The sequence below is a fragment of the Colobus angolensis genome, unplaced genomic scaffold (assembly GCF_000951035.1).
Source record: "Colobus angolensis palliatus isolate OR3802 unplaced genomic scaffold, Cang.pa_1.0 Scaffold11, whole genome shotgun sequence".
Classification (NCBI taxonomy): domain Eukaryota; kingdom Metazoa; phylum Chordata; class Mammalia; order Primates; family Cercopithecidae; genus Colobus; species Colobus angolensis.
The window spans coordinates 14,034,198-14,061,745 of NW_012112030.1; positions in this window are offsets into that span (position 1 = coordinate 14,034,198).

Genomic DNA, 27,548 nt, shown 5'->3' on the forward strand with positions numbered 1-27,548 from the left:
TAAAAAATCAACATATTATCTCTAGAAGAAAAACATTCAATAGAAGAGATGTGAACAAAGTCAAAAAATAAATAGAAGACAATGAGGAATTTTCTTGGTGTGCAGTAATGAGAGACAAGTAAATTTTTAAAATATAAAGGAGCAGCTAAGAGACATAAAGGATAAATTGAGAGTCTTCAACTCTAATAGGAATCCAAGAAGCATGACCGAATGGTAGGAAATCATTTAAAGAAACAAAAGCTCAGTGAAATACTTGAGTCTTGAGAGAAAACTTACATTCATCAGAAATTAAAAATAATCAATTATAAATGTAGATGGAGAAGAAAGATCACCAAAAAGAAATGAGAGTCAGTTAGACTCTCAATATATTTATCAGCAATAAAAAATACTGGGAGACAAAAGTATGATATCCTTAATGTGCCACAGAAAAATAACTTCCCACTGAAATTTCTAATTTTGGCCACACTAACATTCAAGAAGACTGATAAAGATATTTTCAGGTATTAAAAAAATGAGAAAATTGATAGTCCCCAAATTCACACAGAAAGACTAATTAAAATATATGCTTGCCTGGGCACGGTGGTTCATGCCTGTAATCTCTGTACTTTGGGAAGCCGAGGTGGGCAGATCATGAGGTCAGGAAATCGAGATCATCCCGGTTAACAGTGAAGCCTCATCTCTACTAAAAATACAAAAAATCAGCCGATGTGATGGCACGAGTTTGTAGTCGCAGCTACTCGGGAGACTGAGGCAGGAGAATCGCTAGAACCCGGGAGGCAGAGGTTGCAGTGAGATGAGATCACACCACTGCACTCTAGCTTGGGTGACAGAGCAAGACACTGTCTCAAAAAAAAAAAAAAAAAAAAAAAAAAAATTATATACACACACACACACACACACACACACACACATACACACACACACATATATATGCCTGTAATAGATAAATACTCTATCACTTCTAAAACAACAGAAGCATGAGAAAGAGAGTGAGAATACATATTCTGTCCAACCAAATTTATAAAACAAAAGAAAGTGATGAATTTAAAAAATAGAACTGGGAAATAAACACAAAATAAGTATGTGTTTGTGTGCATACACACACAAACAAATATAAACAAGTGATATTTATCTATTTAAATAAGAAAATTAAAATAAAACTTCAGGCCTAATCTGAATCAAGACATATGATAAATCTACCTAAACAAGACAATATGGTAAATGTACATCTCACTGAAAAAATATTCAGCAAAAAATCCAGAAAAATAATTTTTGAAAGAGTCAATGTAAGAGAATATAACACAGATCAATTTAGAAAACTGACATATTAACCTTAAAATGAAGGTAAATTTAATGTAAAATCAGAGAAGTGAATAGACATAGCACGTAACAATAAAAAGCATAATTCAAACATTGTAGTGGGATCACTGGTGCTCACTAGTAGCTGGTGATCCTGTCTTTCTGGACATTGAGGTTTGTACTCCTCCCCTCCTTTACAGTGAGTCACTCCTCTGTGATTAATTCTAATCAAGGAAATGTGACACAAACCATGCAAGGTTCTTTAGCCTGGATCTCTGCTTGTTCTCATAGCTTAAAAAAAAAAAGAGTCTGATGCGGTGGGTCATGACTGTAATTCCAGCACTTTAGGAGCCCAAGGCAGGAGGATTACTTGAACCCAGGGGTTCCAGACCAGCCTAGGTAACAGTGAGACTCTTGTCTCAACAAAAAATACAAAAATGTGTCAAGTATGGTGGCATGCACCTGTTGTCCTAGCCACTCAGGAGGCTGAGTTGGGAGGATTGCTTTAGCCTGGGAATTCCAGGCTGCAGTGAGCAGTAATCACACCACTGCACTCCAGCCCAGGTGAAGGAGCAAGACCTTGTCTCAAAAAAAAAAAAAAAAAGATAACCTTTACCCAAAATCTTCAAAAGTGCAGACAATAGAAACATTGCATAGCGATAGATGTGGAATACAGCTAAATAATTTTTGGTGAAAATTGTAAAATTGCAAATACATCTATTAATAAAATACAACACCCTGAAAAATTATTAAGTAGTCAACTCAAGAAGCTTGGAAAAAGAACAAGAGTAAATCTAAACTTAAAAATGAAAGGAAAACATTTAAGGCAAATAGTGTAAATTAATTTAAAAGAGCAGGAGGAAGATACAAACATTAACACCTGATTTTAAACCTTTGCTAAAATAGAGAAAAAAAGAGTTATGACACAAATAAGTTACATTACAAATAGAAAAGAAAAAATGTACATGTAGTACATATAGAAAGGGGAAAAATTAAGAAAATTATAAGTAGCAGGGGAATTTTAAGCGTTCTCTCCTTTCTTCCTGGACTTGCTTTAGCACTAAGTGGCAGAAATAAATATAAGAGTGATAAAGGGATATTTTATCAGTTCCTTGTGTGAAGTATGTCTAAAAGTATGCAGTATGACTATTATTGCAATCAGTATAGCCCTGATTGTTCAAAGTGTATAAGTTCATTCTCATATACGAGTGCATAAAACTGTGATGTTTATATACTTACGTGTAAACATTTCTCTCCTGATTATTCATCTATATATTTGAGAAAATTTTTTTTATTCTTTATTTTTCTGTTTCTTTTGAGGATGGGTTTTAATTTTATAACACCTCAAATCAAATCAAATGGTACATACAAACATAAAATAAAACCAAATGGTCCATACAAATAATTTTGATTGAAAATATTTGTATAGGGCCCGGCGCGGTGGCTCATGCCTGTAATCTCAGCACTTTGGAAGGCCGAGGAGGGGCTATCACAAGGTCAAGAGATCGAGACCATCCTGGCCAACATGGTGAAACCCCATCTCTACTAAAAATACAAAAATTAGCCCAGCATGGTGGCATGCACCTGTAGTCCCACCTACTCAGGAGGCTGAGACAAGAGAATGCTTGAGCTCAGGAGGCAGAGGTTGCAGTGAGCCAAGATCGCACCACTACACTCCAGCCTGATGACAGAGAAAGCCTCCGTCTCCAAAAAAAAAAAAAAAAAGAAAAACATTTGAATACTACCTCCTACGTATCTCACAATATTTAAAGCATGACCAGATACAAAACAGATGTGTTTTCATAAGTGAAAGTTGATTTCATTCTAAGACGTATCACAGTTACACTGAATTAAAGATTGAGGGGACATGTGGAAAATCCCTTTTGTCAAAAATTTTATTTTGTTAATGTTAGCATGCTAAGAGAGGATTAGTAAAAGTAGAATCTAAACTTTAAAACATTCATTTTTCAAAGCTAAATTGGCACTAAATTCAAAACAGTTTAATATATCATATCTTTCTGCTGACATATGAAAAAATACGCTACTCTGTGGGCAAACTAGCACTATATGAAGCTTTTCCTCTGTAGTGCTCTACAAGCACTCTAGTAAACAATAAGCTTAAGAAAGTTCCAGCTTCATGCGAGATAAGTACTATGCAAGCCCATAATATGCTATAAACTGAATATGCATCACAGAGTTTAAGTAGTTTAACAGCTAGGCTAGATATTTAAGGCACAACGTGATGCAAGGACAAGCTTCTAGCTTTAGCTATTTATCTTTAACAAGACTGATAACAAGATGATTCAGCCAAGCAAAAAACAATGTAGAAAAAAATGGACCAAAAGAAATCAGGATTTCAAAATATCAGAGATATATACTTATGAAGAAACCAATATACTCACACTCAAATACATAATGTACAGGAAAAAAGGGTAGCTATCTAAATACGGGAAGAGTAAACCATGATGACAAAGATGCATAGTATCTTTTAATCAATATATAAAATGTTACAGTTGTAAATGTCTTAGTTATTTTCAACTCAATTTAACAAACATTAATAAGGCATTATCTGCCAGGCATTGTGAAATGTACTGGAGGCACATAGATATGGAATTAGACTGAGGGTAGCAGAAAGCTCCAGTCAAGTAAGGAAGACAGGTAAGTGAACAAATACAATCTGAGTGCATGATGATATCACAGCTGAAATATGTTCAGAGAATTATGCAGAATAAAAACAGATTTACTTTACCTAGGACTCAGGAAGACTTCCTAAATAGATAGTATCTGATCTGTGTTCTGAAGACGGAGGGAAAAGTTTTTGCAAAGACACAGGCAGGTGACAAAGCATGGTGGGTTTAGTGGCCTCAGGCAGAGAGGCGTTCCACCTGGTGGGTCACAATTGTTCACGACTCTGTATTAATGTTTTGACCATAACCTTGGGTAAGATATTACCTTACCTGAGCTTTGATCATCTTATCTGTTAAGAGAGGACTGCAATGCTTTTAGGATAGTTTTAAGGTTTAGAAATCATGCATGTAAAAGCACATCATAAAACAATAGTTAACAATAAATTAATAACTATAATTCATTAAGTGATTAATATTTTAAAAACTAAAATTAACACTTTTTAAATTTAATCATATATAATTCCAATTACAACCCTGCGATTCATATTATTATCATCCCCATTACAGAGGTGTAAACAGTGTGACTGGAGTGTGATTTGCATATGAAACTCTTGAAATTTCTTTGCTCTTAAAAGAAAATCCCAACCCATCATCCAGCCTGCAAAGCCCTCCATGAACTGCTCTGCCTATCTTCCCAGCCCTTCTCATTTTTGACACTTGAGCCTTACCTGTGAGTGGCCTTTACACATGAGCTTCTCAGTGTACCAAGCTCTTTTATATCAGATCATCTCACCTACTGTTTCCTCTGCCTGGAATGGTTGCCGCCTCCTCTTCACTTGGCTAGTCACTTTTACTCTTAATTCCAATTTCATACACACTTCCTTCTCCTTGAAGACCAAAACAGATTTATCTATTAAAATAATCTGGGATAAGGTTGGGCATGGTGGTTCACGCCTGTAATCCCAGCACTTTGGGAAGCTGAGGCAGGTAGATCACCTGGGGTCGGGAGTTCGAGACCAGCCTGACCAATACGGAGAAACTCCGTCTCTACTAAAAATACAAAAATTAGCTGAGTGTGGTGGCACACGCCTGTAATCCCAGCTACTCAGGAGACTAAGGCAAGAGAATCACTTGAATCTAGGAGACAGAGGTTGCAGTGAGCCAGGGTCGTGCCACTGCACTCCAGCCTGGGCAACAAGAGCAAGACTCCATCTCAAAAAGAGAAAGGAAAACAATTTGGGTAATTAATTGTTAAACATTAGCACGATCAGAATCACCTCTGCCATAATTCGATTGGGGAGGAAAATGTTAATCCTATTTTTCACTGTATCTGCAGCATCTAGCACTGTCCTTTGTTCATAGTAGAAGCTCAACAAATATTTGTTAAATAAATGAATAAATGTTTGGAAAGAGCACAGCCATGTCTAACTCCAAAGGTTGCACTCTTAAACCACAAATAATTGATTGCCTGATGCTAGTACTTGGAAGTCATTATTATTGCAATGTTTAAAGTTTGCTTATTGGAAATTGAAAATACTTTCTAGAATATCTGATAGATGAAGTTTTTATTGGCAAAAGCAGACAAGAGAAGGAAAAAATGAAGAGAAATAAAGTGAGATAGAAAAGTCACCTTCATTTAAATCTGATGACAGCAGAAATGGTCATTTAAAACAGTGCTACCCAGCAGCAGTTGAGACTTTCAGAAATAGAGATGAGGAAAAATATGGTTCAGCAACAAATAAGCAAAAGTTAGAAACACTGGCATGTAGAAGCAGGGTAAGAGGCCTCTAAGAAAATCAGGGTTCCACAATAAAGACAAATCAATAACAAGAGATACCTGTGATATTTGGTATGTGGAGTGGGGGAAAAAGAAGATGAAGAGGTGGCAGAAATAAGCGACTCAGAGTTTCTTGAAGGAGAGGATATATTATTAGACAATGAAACTAAATCAGGATCTTTTTCAATACATTAAGTTACAGAGCCTTCTCTGTGCCCATTTATCTCTCTGTACCCATTTATCTCTCTGTACCTAAAGCTATAAATATACAAAAAGTTTATGATATCTTAGCCGTTCAGAAAATGCACATGGATGTATGTGTGCATGTGTGTGTGTATACCTGAATTTTTGAAGCAGATGTTAAATTATACTATTATATGTTGAATAGGTCAAGAAGCCTGAGGCATATATTATATGTTTTAAAAAATTTATATTTAAAATTAAAATAAAAACACCCACGCTCAGAAATTTCAGTTGGTATTCAAAAGCCCTTGTCATATATGTGTAAAACTCAGCTCAGCCTACTGTTGAGAGAGGTTATTGTTAATGTACGTATCAACTTGAGTGAGACATGGGCTGCCAAGATAATTGGTTAAATGTTCTTGTTGGTGTGTTTGTTAGGGTGTTTCTGGATGAGATTAACTTTTGAATAAGTAGACTGGGTAAAGTAAATTACCCTCCCCAGTGTGGGTGGACCTCATTCAATCCACTGGAAGCTTAAATATAACAAAAGCCATGGTAAGGGGGAATTCCCTCTCTGCCTGATTGGTTTTCATGTCTTCTACACTTGGACTGAAATTATACCATCAGCTCTCCTGGGTCTCCAGCTTGCAGACAGCAGATTGTGCGACTTCTCTGCCTTCATGACTGTGTGAGACAAATCCCTAAAATAAATAACATAAATCTCTTTGTCTAGCTAGCTAGCTAGCTAATCCTATTAGCTCTGTTTCTCTGGAGGACCCTGGCAAATAGAGGAGCCTCATACTTAACAGCTGTGACTTTCCTGAATTCCAGGTAATCTAGAGAGGGCAAAACCACTCTGTCTTAAGGATATCTAGAGATTCTTGAACTTCCAATGCTTACCAACTCCTTGGACCAAGTGAATAAACTTATACTCAGGGTAATGCAAGATACACTCATCCCACTTTTGAAGTCCTCTCCAATTCGGTCTCCGGATCCTTTTTTCCATTACAGCCAGCATCCTCTAATAAGTTGTGCTATTTTATCAGAGATAGTAGAAAAGCATTGTTTTGATTCTCCCCTCATTATCTATAGAGGCCTTGTCCAGTAATCTTTCAAATGTTACAAAATTTTTAATGTAGTAATTTATAGATTAAGCATTTGCAAATATTTTAGTTATTAAAGTACTCTCCTGCAAGACAAGGGAAGAGAAAGATAAGCCAGCCTGGCTAACCGTAGACATCTACCCATCATTCTGGTGAGAAAATTCACCTTACATTCAAATCCAAATCCAAAGGTCTTTTATGTAATCCTGGATTTCATATACTGAAACTTCGTTATAGACTTTTGTCCCTATGTTTTTGAGGAATATTGGTCTGTAGTATTCTTTTCTCATAACGAAACTACCTTTTCAAAAATTGTAACTGAGGAAATTATAACAGTGAAAGAGATCAGACCTAACTGACTCCATCTTTCTTTTAACCTTTAAATTGTCCTTGTTCTTTCCTAGCCATAGGCCAAATTAACCTAGGGAAGGAATTTAGTTTATAGTTTGATTCTGAAATAAAATTGATAATAGCACTTTCCCGAAAAGACCCCCTTCTTGCGTTGGGACCAGTCTGCTTTCTTAAGACTAACAAATTAGCTACAAGATTAGAAATTATGGTTTAGGGCTCATGCAGCCTCTGGCTGCAAGAGTCTGAACTTCCCCAAATTGCTCCTAGGGATAACATCACTATTGTAAAACCTAAGATCAGTGCTTGAGATATTTTGCAGACCCTGCACTCAATTGATCAGCTGACACCACTCAGACCACTAATCCGACTCAGCTGGTTCTATGATCCCACCCAGGAAGAGAAGATAGCAAGAAAACCTCACTTCACGCCCACTATGATTCTGTCTCCAATCTGACCAATCAGAACTTCCCACTTCCCAAATCCCTACCCACTAAATTATCTTTAAAAATTCCAATCCCCAAATGTTCTAGGAGACTGATTTGTGTAGTAATAAAACTCCGGTCTCCTGCACAACTGGCTCTATGGGAATTACTCCTTCTCTATTGCAATTCCCTGTCTTGATACACTGGCTCTGTCTAGGCAGTGGACAAAGTGAACCCATTGGGTGGTTACAACAATGTTTTTATCTAGTTTTGGTAATTAGGTAAGCCTGGCATTATACAATGAGTTAGAAAGATTCTATTTATCTTCAGTTTATTTAACTCTTTTAAAGGATTCATCAGTGAGACTATCCATGAATGGAGTTTCCCTTGTTCAGTTTTAAACTCAAATTCAATTTCTTTAATCAGTGTAACACTATTCATTGTATGTTTCTTCTTAGTGAATTTTTTTTAACAGTTTGTGTCTTTTCAAGGAATTGATCTAGTTTAAGCTTTTGAAATTATTGGTATAAAGTTGTTTATAATATTTTCTTATCAATTTGAATTACTGTAATGATTCTTTGTCTTCATTCCTAATAATGGTAATATAAAATCTCTGTATCTCTGTTTCTGCCAATCTGGCTACAGAGTTACCAATTTTATTAATATTTTTAAAGATGTGGCCAGGCGCAGTGGTCACGCCTGTAATCCCAGCACTTTGGGAAACTGAGGCAGGTGGATCACCTGAGGTCAGGAGTTCGAGACCAGCCTGGCCAACATGATGAAACCCCATCTCTACTAAAAATATAAAAATTAGGCAGGTATGGTGGCACACACCTGTAATCCCAGCTATTCGAGAGGCTAAGGCAGGAGTATCACTTGAACCTAGGAGATGGAGGTTGCAGTGAGCTGAGATCATGCCACCGCACTCCAGCCTGGGTGACAGAGTGAGACTCCGTCTCAAAATAAAAAAAAAAAAAAAGATTTTCTTACTTCTGCTTACTTCAACTTTGACTTGCTTTGCTTATTCCAATATCTTAAGGTAAAAGTTAGATCATCGATTTGAGTCCTTTCTTCTTTTCTTCTAGAAGTGTTTTTTGCTATAAATTTTCCTTAAGTCACTGCTTTAACAGAATACTACACATTTGTATATTGTATTTTCACTCGCTTCAGTTACAAAATGTGTAATTTCCCTTGTGACATTCTAACAAAGGACAAAGTTTGTTGACAATTTCCTAAATATAGACGGTTTTCAAGATGTTTTTGTTACTGATTTCCAGTTTAATTTTATCATCATTTGAGCTCATACTTTGTATAATTTTCATTATTTTCAAATTACTAAGGACTTTTGTAGCTCATTAAACGGTTTAGTTGGAAGTTGCATGTGTATCTGAAAGGAAGGTATTTCCTGCTCCTGCTGGGTAGGGTGTCATTTAAATATCAGCTATGCCACCAGTCAGTCCCGTGAACCAGATCTGTTCTCACTTCAAAGCTACAAAAGAATAAAGGCAAACAAAAGAAAATTCACTTCTACTTGGGTTACTGCTGAAGATGTTAATACTTTTCCATTTTCGGTCAACTCTTATTTCCCTTCAGAGTTCTTAGGCAGTTATTTTTCTTTTGCTGGTATTGCAACATTCTTTTAAACTGTAAAAAAATTTAATGAAAGAAAACCAATGGCATTTTAACAATATTTTGTGAATACTAGTTACAAATCAGGCCCTAATGCAGATTACCTCATTTACTCCACATAAAAAAATGTGCCATTATTCACTATTAATTATTTATCCCCATTCTGCAGATAATAATGTGGGTTTTAAACAATTAAATAACTTGACCAAACTCCTTCAGTTAAAATTAAAAAGAATTCAGGATTGAGCATAGCTTGCTGCCCAATAATGTCTATCTATATTCTTATTGCTAAAGCAAACTGAAATCTGGCCTGAGAAATCCTCTGTATTTCCATGCATAATTCACTGTAAACAAGCCATAACACATCTTAGTAGATAGGCAGACTGAAACCCTAATGAAGGAGTATGCTTTGGTAATAACAACTTAGTATCAGCCAACTCTAGCAGACATACTTCAACTACTCACAGGTAGCCAACTGTTTAAGTCATTTTCAAATAAGGCAAATGCCAAGCTGTAACCAATCCAGCAGTTTGTTTACCTCACGCCTGTTTTCTATACATTATTATCCTTTTTCTGTCCATAAATTGGCTTCAACTGTGCAATATCCATGGAGTGTCTCTCAATCTGCTGTGATTCTGGGGACTGCCCAATTCACAGATTATTTTCTTTTTCTGGTTCAATTAAACTCTGTACATTTGATTTGTCTAAACTTTTTCTTCAAACAGATCTGGTGTCACAAGCGGGATCCGAGGCAAAATTCCAGCAACCTCCAGGAATGCCAGGTGACCAGAAGAGGTGCCCACAGCACTAGTTGTGTTCACTGCTCCTTTGATTGCAACTGGAGGTCATAGATGATATTTCTCTAGGATTCTGACCTTCATTTATTTGTGATCTGAGCTCTGAATTTATTTGAACAATGTTTAGACTGAACTGGGTACAGAATCAAATTACATTTGATAATTAACTGGATGGGATTTAGTTTGAAGCCTTAGGTAAGTACTCTTAGTTTTGATACTGAGTTTGTCTCAATCCAATGAGTCTGGGACTCCATCTTCTGGGACTTCAGCTAATTTTATATACAAAAATTATGGGCCCAGAATGTGTGCATCATTAGGAAAATGGGTTAACCTTATTAGACAAAACTTAGAATCAAGATAGCCGCAATGGAGGACTTTTAATTTGGAAAAAATTGTTAATTTTGAGGCATATTAAGAAAAGGAGATCAAAAACCCCCACAAAAACCTTGCAATGTGTTCTTTCATTGGTATGCAGAGGCCTCTAAAAGACTAAACGAATCAAAATTTTTTCCTTAAAAAATTATTTGCAAAAAGCAAATGAACTAACCCCAACTGTTCCTTCTCTTTATCCATTTCTGCCTGCATATTCTGACACCACTGACCTTTTTGCTAAATTACCTTTTCACTCGGAAGATGACAAAAAAAAGAGAAATTAGACAGATACCTAACAAAGTAAGGCCTTCTGATCAGCCAGGCCCATCTGCTGTACCCACTCTCTCTCCATGGCCTAAAACCGAGCTTAGAGCCATTGGAAAGTACTTCCCTGATCCAAGAGGAACTTCTCAAAAATTTCCTAGGAATTTAGGATCCTCATAGGAGGTTATGATCCAGGACTCCCTGACCTTTATCAATTTAATCACTTGATATTGAGGCCTGATAAAGCTTGCAAATGGATGATAGCAGCAGAATGGGATAAACCTGAGGAGGATGTTAAAAACCCCTCCAAAACCTTTTTATGAGAAGGAACAAAAAGAGTTAGAAAAAATGCTAAAATCCTCTTAAATTCAATTTCTAAATTTTCCACAAAAAGTCGATCAGTCCATCATGAAAACAAAAATAGGATGAACCAGTTTCAGATTATAAACTCTGTAGAAACACTGTTAGAAACACTTGTTTGTGAAACATTCTGGGCTCAAAGTTCAGCAAGGAGTATTTCCGGCAGGAACAGAAATGGCATTAACTGTTCTATTTATAAGTAGATTCCATTTTGAACTTAGTAATTTAATTAAAAATATAAACTGGGATGAGAAGTTATAGATATGACTAAATTAGTGGCCTTAACTGAACATTTTGAGAGGACTCTAGAGCCAGAAAAAAACCCAAAAGATTAACAAACTTAAATCTCTTTAATTAGAACAGTTACAGGGGCTGGGACCAAACAGACCTTCCCATTCTCCTTTTAAATCACAACCAAGAGGTCCTAGAACAAGAAATTCTTTGCTCTAAGATATCTGCTTTATTTGCAAACAACTAGGACAGTGAAAAAGAGATTGTCCCCCTTTAGTAACAGTCCAGCCATAAGCCTCCCTTTAGGCCAAACTGTTTTGCCACTAGAGGAAGCCCAAGAGACCTTTGATTTGATGATAACATTGATGCAGCTCCAAGGGATTCTGTGATAAATTGCTTCCCATTATACCCTTAAATAAACGTGGAGAAACAGAGGTTAAAATAAATGGGGAGTCATGTAAAGTCCTGATGGATACTAGAGCTATTCTATCTACAATCAATCCCACTTTAATAGGCCAACAGATTCCTTGGAGTAGAAAGGTTGTTTCTGTGGTAGGCGTTTCAAATCAAATTCAAGAGATTCCAATATCTGAAGTTGGGGCTCTTTTCAGAAAAACACTCCTTTTTACTATGTGAAATCACTCCAGCAAATTTGCTAGGGCAAGACTTACTTTCAAAGCTAAAAGGGCACATAAAATTTTGCTTAGAGGGAGAAAAAATATTAGAGTTTCCTGAGTCTCCTGAACCAGAATTGTTATGCTGTCTACAGGCAGAAATTGATGAGAACAAAACTCAGGCTTGCAATACCCTGATCATTCAAAAATACCTGAATCTTCATGGGCCTCTTCTTCAATTCACATAGGAAGAATTAAAGTGTGGAACCTATAAAAGTCCAAATAGACCATTCTACACTTTTGCTTAAATTATCACAATATCCACTAAATCCTGAAGCAATTTAAGAGCTCTCAGCAGTTATAGAAGATTTAATTAAACAAGGACTTATAATTTCATGTGCCAACCCTTGTAACACTCCGGTCCTACCAGTTAAAAAGCCAAATGGATGAGGTGGGGGATTTGCTCAAAATTTAGGGGCAAGCAATCAAATTGTACTATCAAGATTTTCTGTAGTCCAAAATCCTAATACTCTATTATTTAATGTACCCACGGATGCCAAGTGGCTCATGGCAATAGATATGCTTAGTTTTCTTTAGACTACTTGTTCATAAAGAGCATCAACACTTGTTTGCCTACTAGAAAACAGCAGTACCCCTGGGCTCTAATGCCACTGGGGTTTACCCAAGCCCCTTCCTATTTTTCATAGGCATTGCATCAGGACTTATTACACTATAGTTTCCTTAAAATCCTACCCTCATTCAGGAGGTAGGTGACTTCTTGTAATACTCTCCTACTAAAGAGCAGAGTGCTCTGAAATGGACTGTTTGCCTTTCACAGCAACTCTCGTTGGCGGGCACAGCTACTCGGGAGGCTGAGGCAGGAGAATGGCGTAAACCCGGGAGGCAGAGCTTGCAGTGAGCTGAGATCCGGCCACTGCACTCCAGCCTGGGCGACAGAGCGAGACTCCGTCTCAAAAAAAAAAAAAAAAAAAAGTCACAAGGCTTTTATGGAAAAACTTCAGTTTTCAGAGAAAGATCCCACTATTTGGGACATGACTTGACTGCTAAAGGGATTTCCCTCTCACTTAAGAGAATACAAACTATTCAGTTTTCCTCAACCTGCAACAAAAAGACAATTGAGAGGTTTTCTTGGACTTGCAGGATGTTACAGATTCTCAGTTCCAAATTTTTTCTTAATGGCCTCGTCATTGTATGAGTCCACTAAAAATGTTGTACCAGAGGCTTTACTTTGGGAAGACAGTCATGAGCAGACTTTTAGCCAGGTGAAATTGACTTTACAACAGCCTTCAGCTTTATAAATTCCAAATTACACTAAACCTGTTACCTTGTGCATTTATGAACGTAACTGTCAGGCATTAGGAGTTCTTAGTGAAGAACATGGGGAAAAACATAGGCCAATTGCATATTATATCCCAGAATTAGACCCAGTAGCTAAGGCATATCCTACTTGTTTAAAAGCAGTAGCAGCAGCAGCCAAGCTGTAAAAGTTTCATCCGATCTGGTTTTAGGAAATGAACATAATTTGCAAGTCCTACATGTTGTGGAAAGTCTACTAAATTCCAACAAAACCCAATATTTTTCAGTAAGCAGACTAACATCTTATAAAATACTTCTCCAATTTCCTAGTCTTTGTCTAAAATGCTCAGTACACGTAACCTTCCTACTCTGTTACCTCTGCCTAACAATGATGAAGACCACAACTGTGTAAGGATAGTGTCAGAAATAGTTACTTCTCCTGTTGAATTATGAGATGCTCCACTGGGTAATATTGAATTAAAACTTTTTATTCATGGGTTCTATGCCAAAAACTCAGAAGGAAAATATCAGTCAGGGTGTGTTGTTGCCACTTACAATAAGTAAATAGGGAATGGAATTCTTCCTCAATTTAAGTCAACTCAACCTACAGAGCGTTTTGCCCCCACCCAAGCTTGTCATGTAAGTAAATACAAGTGAGTAAATCTTAATACGGATGGCAGATATGCTTTTGGAGTAATTCACAATTTAGACGTAATATGGAAACTATGAGAGTTTCTCACTTTTAGTGGGACGCCCATCAGAAATGGACTCCAAGTAGATAAACTCATTTTTGCTATCTTGTTACCATAATAGATCACCCTTACTAACATTGAAGCTCATACCTATAGATCTGAACCTATGTTGGTTCAGGGAATGATTTATCACATGTTTATGCTAAATCAGCTAGTGCTTAAACTGTTTGGATATGCTATCTGAATAAACTCCATAAGATTAATCCAAGCCAACTCCCTTGCGGTGACCTATTTAATAAGCAGTGCAATGTACCCGATTTGGAAAAACAAAATTTGTATCTTAAAAAATGTAAATTTAATGTTAAGTGCAGGCTCACAGAGGGGCTGGACAGGCCCCTGGTTCTTCCTGAGTTTTTGAAGCTTCTGTTCTTAAAAGCTCTGCATTCCACAACTTTTCATTAAACAGACAAAATAATCTAAATTATGAAATAAGTACGGTTTAGGTGATTGTTCCAAAATTGCTAAAATGGTCTATAACAATGTTTGGCTTGTCAAACTCATAATCCTGGAAGAATAATTAAAACTTTAGGTGGAGTATTTCCACTACCTGATGGAACAAAGCACATTTACAGGTGGACTTCATTCAGCTGCCACTCTTAGTGAGGTATCAGTAAGTTCTTGTAATGGTTTGCATATTTTCTGATTGGGTAGAGGTCTTCCTGGGTAGGAAAGCCAATGCTATGACAGCAGCTAAGAAATTATTAGAAAACATATTTCCTTCATGGATCATCCCTGGAAAAATCTCCAGTGATAGGGAAACTTATTTGACTGGGTAAGTTATAAATAAGTTAAATAAGGTATTAGTCACTTTCACTTTTCTGGAAAGGGTTGAAAGAAAAAAATGGCATATTTAAACTGAAATTGGCAAAGTTAACGGAATCAATTGGGTTGCCTTGGTCAAAGTAATACCTTTGGCTTTGATGGTAATCATGTCCACTCTCACTGGAAAACTTAAGTTACCCCTTATGAAATAGACACTGGAAGGTATGTACCCCTCATAATAGAACTTCATGCATGTCCTGCTCCCATAAACTCTGCTATGACTAAATACTGCAAGACTTTAATGCACTATGCCAAAGTGTACTTTCACCAGGTAAAGAAAGTTTTTGAGATCCACAAACTGAGGACAATCAAACCCTCCACAGTCTAGAACCTAGAGAATGAGTCTTCTGGAAATGCCATCAGAGGAAGGCTGCTGTTGAATCTTGTTGAAGGAGCCATACCATGTTCTTCTCACAACCCACAATGCAGTGAAGCTTCAGGACCTTAAACATTGGATCCACATCTCACACTTCAAAAGGGTCCCTTCAGACTCCTGGAACTGTACATCTGTTGGAGATTTTAAGGTAAAGCTGACCAGGGAAATCCCTCCATAAAAGCAGATAGAATCCTAGTTGTGAGCTTCTTTCTCAAGATCACAGATCAAAACTTTGCTGCCAACATTCCACAACTTTTCATTAAACAGACAAAATAATCTAAATTATGAAATAAGTACAGTTTAGGTGATTGTTCCAAAATTGCTAAAATGGTCTATAACAATGTTTGTCTTGTCAAACAACTTTATGTGCTTTTTTTTTTTCTTATTTTCTGTTGCTCTAATCCTTTTCTTTTCCCTACAGGAAAGTCCATGGGACCATACGCAATGGATGGCTTTAGCTCAAGATTATGCTCTAACGCAAAACCATTAATTGCTGAGTTAGTGAATTAATGCCAAAAAATCAAGAAACTTACACTGATGCCAGTGCCTCTCCACATTCCCAATGACAATCACTTTGAAACTCCAAACCTATCTTTGATAAAAAGCTATCCTTGATATTCTAAACACTGCTGCTACTTGCTTTCCTGCATTCACTAGAAACAGCACTCTATTATATTTTAATAATATGATTATTACCAAATATAGAAAATAAATCCAAGTGATGCCTGCAAAAGGTATGTTGTGCTTCCTGACATCACATACTCAAGATCTGGGAATCATCTATGTGGTTACAATTATTTGCTTGGATTAAATTCAGTTGGGTCTCTTTTGACTAAATGTGGAGATGTGTATATATATACATACACACACATATGCACACTAAATGTGGAGATATATATCTCCACATTTATATATATATATGTCTCTACATTTATGTGTATATATACACACACACACACACACACATAAATGTGGAGACATACATATATAGAGGAATATATATGTATATAGAGAGGAATATATAAATGTGTGTGTATATATATATCCACATTTAGTGTGCATATACATATGCTCTTACAACCTAACACTTATAGGGAGCCATAGAAAAGTGAATTTCATACCAGCCCTTGTTCAGGAACTATGCAGATTTATGAGCAAACAAATCTGACTCCTGCTCAAATGCAACTAGGTGAACCTCTTTTCCAATCTCTGAGGGCCTATATTGGATCTGCAGAAAATCTGCATATTTCATTTTTTACCTCCTCTTTGGTTTGGATCTTGCTACTTGACTTAGCTCACTCCTGCTTTCGAATAGCTTTCCTTGAAAATTCTCATAATGGGCAAGTCTTACGATCAGAAGCCAACACAATCAATAACCAAAATTATCAGTAGCGTTGAAATAGACAAAGATGAGCTAGTTTCCACTGGGGAAAGATTCTAAGGAGGTTTCTGGGGGCTTGCTCTTAGAGTAGCGGGGTACCAGTTGTATGAAATTTAAAGCTAATCTCTAAATTGAGAAAAATTGGATTTTCAGTGTATTAGTCTGTTTTCACGATGCTAACAAGGACACACCTGAGACTGGGTAATTTATAAAGGAGACAGGTTTAATGGACTCGCAGTTCCACATAGCTGGGGAGGCCTCACAATTATGATAGAAGGCAAATGAGGAGCAAAGTCACATCTTATGTGGCAGAAGGCAAGAGTGTATGTGCAACAAAACTTCTCTTAATAAAACCATCAGATTTTATAGTGAGACTTATTCGCTATCACAAGAACGGTTAATAGTGAATAGTAAGGCTTATTCGCTGTCATGAGAACAGCATGAGAAAAGCCCATGATTCAGTTACCTCTCACTGGTCCTTCCCATGACACATGGGAATTGATGGGAGTCAAACTCCATGATTCAATTACTTCCCACCAGGTCCCTCCCATGACACATGGGAATTATGGGAGTCAAACTCCATGATTCAATTACCTCCCACCAGATCCCTTCCATGACACATGGGAATTATGGGAGCTACAATTCAAGATGAGATTTGGGTGGGGACACAGCCAAATCATATTGTTCAGCTACTCAAACCTCCTATGGTTTCAGGTGGGTAAAAGCCACTTTCTGAAAGATAGAAAGTAACATATGTGTTCAACAGAAACACTTAAATATCATGGAGCTTTAGATCTGTTTACTCAAGGTAGGAGCCTATGTTTGGCATTTAACAAAACTCAGTGTTATACTTCTCTCTCCCCTGGTTTTGTTACTACAGAAAACTTACTTATTAATAAAAATGTGGCTGGTACTGCTGTTTCCTTAGACACTGCCAACAAACACATTAAAGAAACCTCCCAAGAGAAAATAACACATTAAATGTTTACAGGAACAATTAGTATTTGGTTTGCAAACATCCTAAATAATGGATGGCAAGCTTGGGATTTCCAAAGGTTTCTAATCTTTTTATTTATTCTAGTTAGGTCTCCAGGTTATTATGACTTGTGTTACCAGGGTAACAGTTAAAATGGATACCTCTTTAAATTAGACAACGTTACAACCACGGTTCTTAATCTCTATCACACTCCAAATAATGACTATGACCAATTAGGCACTAATGCTGTTGAACTGCCTACATCGCCTGAGCTTTGGTTTGTTTAACATGGTTTGGTTCATTTCATAAAAACTCTTGTTAAGAAATACTCCTTTGTATTTTGATGTTATCTTTTTGATAGTCATGATAATAGTCCCTCTTGTGTGCTATAGCCTCTCAAGTCTTAAACGTTTTGTGTGCAGCCATTTAACCATTGAGAGTTAAATGGTTTCACTTTGACTAGGTCAGCAAGAACAGAAAGAATCATTCAGCTTGTGTTTAGCTGTGACTTGTGAACTCCATGCTGACATCAAAGAGGACTTGTGAACTTCATACTAAGACTACATAACACTTGTGAATTTCATATTGAGACAAAATAAATCATTTACGAAGGTGATGGCGAGTAAAGTCAATGCCTAAAGTTTGGTCAGTCTCTCTAAATTGAGAGGCTGAGCAAAAGGAGTGGATTGTTCGATCAAACTAAAATCTGGCCCGAGAAAGTATTCTTATTCTTGAGTCCTTATGGATGAACTGTAACCTAATTTAGTAGATAGGCATACTCCTAACTGAGGAGGATGCTTCTATCCCAGCAGCCATACTCACAGACAGCCACTGTTCAAACCGTGGTCAAATAAGGCAAATGCTGAGCTATAAACAATCTGGCTGTTTCTGTACCTCACTTCCATTTTCTGTACAACACTATCATTTTTCTGTATATAAATTTGCTCTGACCACATGGCATCCTTGGAGTCTCTCTGAATCTGCTTTGATTCTGGGGGCTACCTGATTCTCAAATCTTATTATGCATTATGTATTTTGGTTAATTAAGCTGTGTTAAATTTAAATTTTAAATTTTAAACTAAATTTAACATTGTCAAATTCACAACCTTTGGAAAGTTACCAGAAACCTTTCACGTAACTACTCCTTAACCACTTTCACCTTCATCAGAATATAATCTTAAGCAGATATTCGAGAACAGCTAAAAAGAGTTTTCAAAATTATTTCTAAAAACCAGTTTCTTCTTGAAAATAAGTAGCATATTTCAAGTAAAATCTAATCTATCAATAGCAGTTTTAATATCATGTTCCTTCAAAGATACCTCATTAACTTTTTAAATAGTTAAATGAGGAAACAGTATGGCAACAGTGAAAATTGCATAACTTTAATGAGAGACTCATTAATACAGGCATATATTATCTATCTAAAAGGCTGATGTAAATACCAAATTCATATAAATAAAAATCACTGTCATCATTTAAATGTTCTATAAGTATAATTTTATAAAGGAGTTCTGTCTTTATAAAATAGATGTGTAATACCTCTATTCATGTCCCCTACTCTTTAGATAGCGATTTTGGTGTTATATCTAAAATACCAGTTTGCACTTACATTGCATCCTAAGGTGCCATATTTTCTTACTGAATAATATGGCATGTCTAAAAGCTTTAATATTTTTCCTAGTTGAGTATTTTCCTAGTCAGTATTATTTTCTAAAACACTGTTTCTCTATAACAAACATGTTATGCCATAATTGAAGAAATCTGCTATCAACATACCTCAACTTCTAAAATATGACTCCCACTATAAAGGTGAAACTCCTTTTGTAAAGTAAGCAATAACCTTTTTATATACTTGCTTTGAAAGTTTGAATTTTTCTAAGATTTTCCTTATTTCAAGAAAAATATTCTCTTTTTTGTGCTCAAATTACTAAAAACATCTATTTTATGCTTTAATTCATATGGGTAGCTCACTAGGTAGCTACTTCTAGCATCTGTTTGTTACAAAGCTCAGTGTACCCTTAAGGCATACCCTTCATTAACATTGAACATAAAAAACACTGTTATTAAATTTGGCGGCATGGCTGAGAGCAGTGGCTCACGCCTGTAATCCCAGCACTTTGGGAGACCAAGGTGAGTGGATCATCTGAGGTCAGGAGTTCCAGACCAGCCTGGCCAAAGTGGAGAAACTCCGTCTCTACTAAAAATACAAAAATTAGCTGGGCATGGTGGCGAGCACCTGTAATCTCAGTTACTTGGGAGGCTGAGGCAGGAGAAATGCTTGAACCTGGAAGGCAGAGGTTGCAGCCGAGATTGTTCCATTGCACTCCAGCCTGGGCGACTGAGCGAGATTCCGTCTCAAAAAAAAAAAAAAACAAATTGGCCTGCATGAATAATACAGAAATCATGAATTTAAATTATTACTGATATCCAGAGAAAACGGGAATATCTCAGCCTTTAAACAAGAATTCCACTTTATTTCTAGAAAATGAAATTATTAAGTTGTAAATCAGAGCTGTGCCAGGGCACGAAGCTATTCTTGATCTTCAAACAACGCTACAGTATTTCAGAAATACTGATTTATGTTGTATCTCCCCTCCAGAGAATCTTAAGTTTACTTCTGCAAGGCAATGAAAACCTTTTAAATGATATGTTTGGCATTTTCTTATTTTATAGACAGGCAGAATAAAATATGTAGCAGGTCCTGAAATATGCACCTGACCTAGAATATGTGAGTAGATGGATTCATGAACTACCATCAAGCACTGTAATTTAACACAGCTTCAGGGCAAAGCATGCTTTTTTAATGATGTTACCTAATTTAAACAATTTTTTTCTCAAACTGCAAATGTTCCTACTATGCTTTTTGCTACTTTGGAACTGGAATTTTACCAGATTCTATAGGCTGCATGTCTAAAAAGTCACTGAGGTGTGGAAAATATGACTGTTATAATCATTTTTTATATCGTTAACCTTGCCTGTAATGCTATCTTTCTTCCCATTTCTATCAAAATTGAACTAATTGTTCAATGGTTCAATTCACTGTGAGAATATAAAGCATATAGAGGGTTCTTAGGGTCAGAATAACCTGAGTTTTGATTACCTTTTGTCTACATGCTTGCAATGGGGAGAGTACAACCTTCGGCATCTTATTTCGCCTCTCAGAGCCTCAGTTTTCTGAGTTGGAGAGTTAAGCCCCTACTCACCATCATGAGTATGTGTCTAAAGTCTGCAAAACTTAAAATCTGTTTTGCTCAGACTCATACAGCCCCAAATATCTGAATCTACTTTTCTTTTATATTTCCACCTCTTAATCATTGATTTGATATGGGAAAGAAGGGGTCCCTTACAACTTCTCAGAGCAGAGTCAATCAGGAAACAAACTTTTATTTGCTTAATCCATGAATATTTAGGGCCTCTATATTGCAGTGACTAAGATTAGATTCTTACCAGTGTGCTTATATGTTACATACACATTATACAGCTGGACAAACAAGAGGGAAGCTCACCACATCAGGTTCCTGCGTGTGCTTTCCTGTGTCTCCGTCTCTTCCCTTTATCTGTTCTGATTCTCTCTGGCTAAAAACTGACTTATCCCGTATGGCTGGAAACAGTCATGGATGATGCCAGAGTTCCATCCTCAGAGTTCCTTAAACTCTTGAAACCTCAGTTGACTTTCTGTTAATTGGAGTTAATAAGAATAATAATATTTATTTAATGAAAAGAAGCAGTACGTAGAGTATCTTGCTTCTTTGGCCTGGAGAAGCTTTTTGTCTAGCAAAACTGTCACATTAAGATAAATTGAAAAATTTGCTATTGACAAAAAAATAAATAAATTCTCTGTCTTCTTTCTCAGAAATAAAATCTGAACATTTTTCTTTGAGATTTTAATAACATTGAGTTAAATTAAATGCTGATATTTTAAGATGCTACTCTTATAATTGTCATTACTATATCCTACATTAATACATTAATATTCAATTCAACCCTAAAAATTTTATATACTGTAGTAGTGGAAAACTAAAATATCTACTACTGGAGAACAGAAAAGGTTTGGTTTACTTCTGCAGAAATCACAGTGAGATGTGAAAAGGCCTCAACATCTTTGCATATGAAAGCACAGACAACAGCATATGGTCATTTTATCACCAAATTATTTGATGTAATATTAAATTATCAACTTTGGTATTGTCCTTTTGTTCAGGACTAGAATGTGTTCATGAGCTTCACTCACATTATAGAAAGATTGAATTACATACTTTAGTGAAATAAAAAATTTCCTTCTATCTGAGTGCTTCAATCCATCATGGCTCTACACAGCTCTGAATACCTACTGAGAAAGTTGAGCTCAAAAGCACAGTGACTTGAAGAAAATATTTAAGCGGTAGTAAATATTCAAGAGCGTCTCCTAAATGACTTAGGTGCAATGAAATAGAAATAGGAGAAAGTGTAATATGTTCTTCAGGCAACCTCGAATACATTAATTTTGTGGCTGGAGAAGTAGGCTTACAACATATACATATAGATATGGATGTATATGGATAAGTCATACTCAGAGTTTCTTAAATTCAATTCTCTAAACTTCAGTTGGCTTCCTATTCCTATAGGTTGGTGCAAAAGTATTTGCAGTTTTGGACCATGAATTTTAAATCATTATATAAGAACTAGGTTCAAACACATCTTTACTAATCAAAATAGGAACCATTACAGTCAACACATTTTTGCCAACAACAAGAGTAAACTTGTTTACTCCTGTAGCATAAAAATCCATGCTTTGGGATTTGATGGACTCTTGGAAAGCATTTTCTGCATCCTGCTGGTTGTGGAAGCATTTTCCCTGCAAAAACTTGTTGAGATGCTTGAAGAAGTGATAGTCAGTTGGTAAGAGTTCAGGTGAATATAATGGATGAGCCAAAACTTTGTAGCCCAATTCATTCAACTTTTGAGGCATGTGGTTGGGTATTGTGGAGAAGAATTTGGCCCTTTCTATTGACCAATGCTGGCTGCAGACATTGTAGTTTTCGGTGTGTCTCATCAATTTGCTGAGCATAATTCCCAGGTGTAATGGTTTCACCTGGATTCAGAAAGCTATAGTGGATCAGACCAGTAGCAGACCACCAAACAGTGACCATGACCTTTTTTTAGTGCAAGTTTGGCTTTGGGGAGTACTTTGGAACTTCTTCTCAGTTCAACCCCTGAGCTGGTTATCACCAGTTGTATAAAATCCACTTTCCATTGCACATCACAACTCGATCAATAAATGGTTCGTTGTTGTTGCATAGAATAAGAGAAGATGATACTTCCAAACTGCAATTTTTTAAAATTTTTGCTCAGCTCATGAAGCACCCACTTACCGAGCTTTTTTACCTTTCCAATTTGCTTCAAATGCTAAAAGACCACAGAGTGGTCGGCATTGAGTTCTTTGGCAACTTCTCCTGTAGTCGTAAGAGGATCAGCTTTGATGATGAGGAGTGTAGTGGCCAGCCATCAGAAGCTGACTATGACCAATTGAGAGCAATCATCAAAGCTGATCTTTTTACAACTACAGGAGAAGTTGGCAAAGAACTCAACGTCTATCATTCTCTGGTCTTTTAAATTAAAATCTTAAAGTTATTTTTAATGCTCATTTACTATCTGGGTCTTTTCCAATTAAGAAAGGATTGTGATATGTTTGTTTCTAAAATTGTGGAATTTTTCTTATCTATAAATGCTCATATCTGATAGTTCAGGATTTCTTGCTTTTTAGAGTTTTACTGAAGTTTTAGGTTACTAACAATGAGAATTTTAGTTAACAGGTAATTCTGTATACAAAATATGCCAGAAAGGGTACTATTATTAGTGAAAAGAAAAATAATTTTGTCTAATTCAGAAGTTAGCCAAAAGATAGTTCAAATTGCAGATAAAAAGGTTATTTATGAAAGAATGTAGTAAGGAACCATTAAGTAGGAGAGAAAGATGTGGACAAAGTTTAAATAATAAATTTTTTTTAAAGCTGACATAATATTATAGACAATTGGCTAGTTAACATTTCCATAGTTAAAGCTCTTAGTTTTAATTTAAGTAAAAAAATAAGTATTGTAAAAATAAATGTGTTGGCAATTTGGCAATTTTTTAAAAAAATATAGTTAAGGCTCTTATTTGGCTCTGTGAATATTTTTTTTTTCCCTGTGCATTTCTAGCAAGCCATCATTTGTTTCATTTATCTGGAATTCCTAAGCTACCTTTCTGAAGCCCACAGGAATTAATGGAGCACACTAGCCTTTAAACCTTAAACTAACTTTCTGGATTTTAAGCTTCTTGATACTTTAAATGTGTCAAGTATGCTCTCATAAACAGAATTTGAGTCATATTTCTCTCTCTCTGCATACTTTCTCCAACATTTGTAAACTATGGTACATACATTGCTTCATAATCTGTCAGAAACAAAACATTGATTCATTCCTTTTAACCCTCATCATGGGTTAAAGAGAACATTGCCAGGAGGCCTTCACTCTTCTAGAAGGACATCATTTGTTAGGTCCTTTTTCAATGGTTTAGAGTAAAAGAAGCAATGAATAGAAATGTATCCTCTGTGATAGGCTGTATAGCAAATTCTACTGTAAAGGCTACAGTTATACAACAAACTTTGAATTCTCTTGTGAAAGTTATGATAGAATTAGCTGAACAGAAGAGTGTCTGTGCAGTTGCTGGCACCTGTGGCCTATGGAGAAATACATCAAATGAAGATTATAGAAATTCAGTGGTAGAGGATTAACAAAGAGACTGCTTACTTAAGTGAGGAAACTCTATCTAGCTCATTCATTGATCTCTCTGATTTTAGAAGGTTTGGTTTATGGAGACCTTGGGTAAGGAGCCTACTCTGAACTCTTGATATTATTCTCCCAATAGTCATAATAATAGTCTCCCTGGTGCTCTATATTCTCTCAAGGCTTTAAATGCTTGCATGCAGCCATTTCTAGAAAGCCAAATGTTCTCTCTTCAAATGGAATGACAAGAGCTGAAAGAAATGTGCAACCATGAGGACACCATAACATATAATAACATGCTGAGACTGGAAACTCAAAATGATGGTAATTGAGAGTGGTGCTAAGGTCCTACATTTTGGTCACACTCTCACCTAAGCAAGAGCCTGAGCAAAAAGGGGGAATTTTTTTAAACAAAATCCTGGGACACCATGGTTTTGGACTAAGCTCATGTACTAGGCCCCAACAGACCAAACCAAACCAAAAATAGAGTTGCTTCTGCTAAGACTTTAAGGAAACACATAAATTCTAGAACAGACTAGGTTTTGCTTTTTCCTCCTGCAAATCTTTATAACAAACATTCCTGAACATAGTATTAGATACGAGTTCTAAATTTCCCTTCAAAGAATCAATATGTCACTATGTTCAGTTCTTTGACTTCTACTTTTAAACATAACTTCCTTATAAAGCAATCTTTTTTGATCACCTGCTCCACCCTGACTCATTCCAATTACTGGCTCCACCCTGACTCATTCTGAGCATCTGCTCCACCTTTATCCACTCCACTATGACTCTCGCCAAACCACTCACCCCATCACTCTCTTTAAATTAGCCAATCGAATTAGTTTACCCTGTGCTGTCTAATCCTAGCCAATAGGGGAATGACACAGCAGCAGGGGCCACATTTGTCCTAGGGATAAGAAGCCCTTCCCCTCCCTTTTCCAAGTGTGTGCTCACCATTGCTCCATCTGTGAGGGTGCATGCTTCTATAGAAGTACATTGCCTTGCTGAGAATTAAAAAGAAAATTTTATATTTGAGTGCTATTTCTTTTGCAGCACCGAAACTTTATAAGAATTTGGGGGCTCATCCGGGATTACATTTCCCCTCTAGGGGTGGCCTCTGGTTCTTTCTTGAGGAGGCATGCCCCACCTCCTTATGGTGGCCTCAGGGGTGAGAAATCAGGACACACCCGATGTGAGGGATAACCCGCGCTCTCAGCAATGCAGAAAGAAACTGGCCAGCAACCAAGGGTAAAGGATCCTCAGATACTGCAGCGATGACTCTGTGCACAGACCAAGAAAGGAGAAGCTACAGGAGCCGGTAAAGTACTTCCTTGGTGGCCAAATTCTGAAGAACTGAATGTGTGTGTGTGTGAATGATCACAAACAACCCTGCTTGCGGTGTTGTTCACGTGGATGGTGACAAGTCCTACTTCTCTACGGAGCGAATGGGTTCTTTCTGTGAGTGAGAAGTGTGCAAAGGACCTTAAGAGAGGGAAAGGGGGGAAACAGGTCAAACTTCCAGGACAGGCAAGGCAAGACAACCCTGGTTTGAAAGGTTGAGCCTTCCAGGGAAGACAAGGCAAGACATCCCTGGTTTGAGGGGTTGAACCTCACACAAAACCCCCCTTTTCTTTCTTCTTGGGAGAAGAAAGTATCTCCACTCCTGCTGGTCCTTCCTCTAGGGGAAGGGGAAAGAGAGGGGAAAACAGCAGCGTAAGCAGTTGGCAGAGACAGGGAAAGATCAGCAGAGAGGAAAGGGAGAGAGAAAGAGACGGAGTCAAAGAGAGAGAAAGAGAGAGGCAGAGAGAGAGAGGAAGAGACAGAGACAAAGAGGGAGTCTAAGAGAGACAGGAAGAGAGAGACAGAAAGTCAAACAGAGAAAGAAAGAGAGAAAGAGAGAGATAGAAGGAGTAAAGAGAAAACAGTGTACCCTATTCCTTTAAAAGCCAGGGTAAATTTAAAACCTATAATTGATCATTAAAGGTCTTCTCCATAACCCTATAACACTCCAATACCACCTTGTTGTCAGTGTAAACAAGGGCAGAGCCTGAGAGCACTGAGGCCACTGACAACCCGTAGCCTTCCTAATCAAAAATCCTTAACCCAGTAACCTGTGGATGATCCAAATACATTGATTCTGTAGCAACAACTGCTCTGCTAACAGAAGAATGAGGCTATTCTGTTAAAAAAAAAAAAAAAAAAAAAAGATGATTCAACATTAACCACTAAAAATTCCCTTAACCCAGCAGGTTTCCTACCAGTGTATCTAAATCTGAATTAACTACTATACAAAGGTTCAAACAGACCTAGGAGGAACTCCCTTCAGGATGGGACGATAGATGGTTCCTCCCAGGTGACTGAAGTAAAAAGACAAAATGGTTATGCAGTAATTGATAGGGAAACACTTGTAGAAGCAGAGTTAGGAAAATTGTCTAATAATTGTTCTGTTCAAACATGTGAGATGTTTGCATTCAGCCAAGCCTTAAAGTACTTACAGAACCAGGAAGGAACCATCTATACCATTTCTAAGTTAATTTGGACTAAATGAGGTCTTATTAATAGCAAAGAATAATTGAAATCCCAGACTTACAAGGTTTTCAACAAAAGTAAAAGTTTGCTAAAAGTTAACAGTGTAACATGTATTATCCTAACTTCTAATCTTGTGGCCTTAGGCAGTCTAGTCCACAGACATGAAGGAAGTTCTCTTTAGAGAAGAATGGGGGGAAAAAAGTGGGGGGGAGGGGGAATAATTTATATAAAAAGAATGTTATATGGTAAATTCTTGCCCTAAAATAAATAACTGGTTGTTTAAAGAAAGGGATGTTTGCAACAAGTCAGAACGTTGAGGCATGTCGAAGATTGTTAAGTCATGAAAAAATTATAAAAGGGAATTTATGCAAGAAATGTTGTATAATTTAAAAGTAATTAGGCCTCCTGATGGTAAAACTATTGAATAAACAGTTTATGTGCAAGGTGTGGAAGAAAAGTAAAATATACTTTTGGAAAAAGGATTTTAAGGAGGCATAAGAATGTGGATTTTTACCTACAATTAAAAGGTTAAAAAATTTTGTTTTAAAGGCTTAAGCAAGCTTTAAAATGTCAATTGTAAATGAAATTCTGTGTGTAAACCCATTGGCTAAAGTTAAAGGGGT